Source organism: Furipterus horrens, unplaced genomic scaffold (genome assembly GCF_987537825.1).
Source record: "Furipterus horrens unplaced genomic scaffold, mFurHor1.1.pri manual_scaffold_4, whole genome shotgun sequence".
Classification (NCBI taxonomy): Eukaryota; Metazoa; Chordata; class Mammalia; order Chiroptera; family Furipteridae; genus Furipterus; species Furipterus horrens.
In genome coordinates, this window is record NW_028327174.1 from 144,261,887 (window position 1) to 144,263,474 (window position 1,588).

The window sequence follows — 1,588 nt, forward strand, 5'->3', positions numbered from 1 at the left end:
CTCCAGGGGATCTGCTGGGCCTCTAATTCCTCACTTTGTCCCCAGGACTAGACTGCCTGCCTGATGATGACAGTGCTCTGTCCTCAGTGTTTGCAGTGTGTGTTCCCCCACTGGGGAGGTCGGGCATCTCTGATATGCAGAGACGTGGGCACCACCTGCCAATGGAAGTGTCTGTTTGCTATAGGTTCCTTTAGATAACACAGACTTCCAAGAGTTTGCTGCACTGCAGAAAGGCTAAACCTTATCTGCCTAGGCTTTGAGGGATGCTTCCCAGCTTGTGGTTTGTCTTCCCCAATGTCTGCATCTTCCTCATTACTGTTTTGTGTGCAGGAGGAGACAGCCGCTGCCTGACTGGCTTCTGACCCTGCAGTCACACTTTGGACAGTGGTCTATACCCTGAGATTGTACCAAAGGGCTTCTTTTTTACATCTGATCTCTAATCCACCTGGGATTTTCCTTTCAAAAAACAAAAATGTGTAAGCAAAAGGAAAAAAAAAAAAGGCAACCCATGTAACATCTCTGATAATGGATCAGAGACACTGAGCACATCAGGGGTTGCCAAGGGCAGGAGGGGTGAGTAGGAACTTCTGGTGCGGGGTTTCCTTTCAGGGAGACGGAACATCCTGCAGCTACACAGTGGTGATGTCTGCACAGGGGTGATACAATTTACATTATAAACAATACCTTTTAGGAAGTATTTAAATTTAATAATGGGAGTAGAAGAGCCAGTTAAATGAAATGGCCCTGGACCATTACCCAGGAACCAGGGAAAGTTTCCAAAATTCTCTTTGTAGTGATTTTTCTGCCGTTAACAATCTTGGTGGAAGTTGACACGGACTTGAAGTTGCCCATCCCACTACCACCACACGTGGTGGAAGCGAATGAAGTGAGGCCCCCGTGACCGAGTGGCCCCAAAAAAGAAAATTCAGCTATCAAAAGAAGAAAACCCTCCTCCGAATGATGGTAATCCACTGAAGGCGGAGAAGAACGAGCCTGCGCCATGGCTCCTCCCACGCGAGCCCCGCTAAGGCCCAAAGAACTCGTTGAAGGGGTCTTCAAAGAAGTCGAATAGAAATGGATCCCATCCACCAAAGAATACCCCGAACGTGAAGTCAAACTCGCTGAACGAGTCGTCGAAGTGAGTGCCACCTCCACCTCCATTCAATCCCTCTTTGCCGTATTTGTCATAGATGTCCCGCTTTTTAGCATCTGACAGCACCTGGTAGGCCTCGGCCACCTGCTTGAACTTCCTCTCTGCCTCCTCTTTGTTGTCGGGGTTCTTATCCGGGTGCCACTTCAGGGCCAGTTTCCGGTATGCCTTCTTAATGTCCTCAGTGGAGGCATGTCTCTGCACACCTAGCATTTCATAGTAACCCACCACGGTGACAGGCTGCGGGGACGCGTCCGAAGTCGCGGAGCCGGCGGTGGGAAGGCCCGGCGGACTGCGCAGCGGACGTCGCAGCGGACTGCGCGGTCTCCTCGGCTCCTGCGCGTCGGGGCCGGCAGCGGGAAGGTCCGGCGGACGGCGCGGCCGACAGGGCAGCGGATGGCGCAGCAGATGACGCAGTCTGCTCGGCTCCTGCGTGGC

At 52.5% G+C, this 1,588-nt stretch overlaps 1 pseudogene; it reads right to left on the bottom strand.

Annotated features, from left to right (window-relative positions):
• Positions 1–729: 729 nt before the first annotated feature.
• On the bottom strand, positions 730–1,375 carry LOC150013000 (dnaJ homolog subfamily B member 6 pseudogene; annotated as a pseudogene).
• Positions 1,376–1,588: the final 213 nt, after the last annotated feature.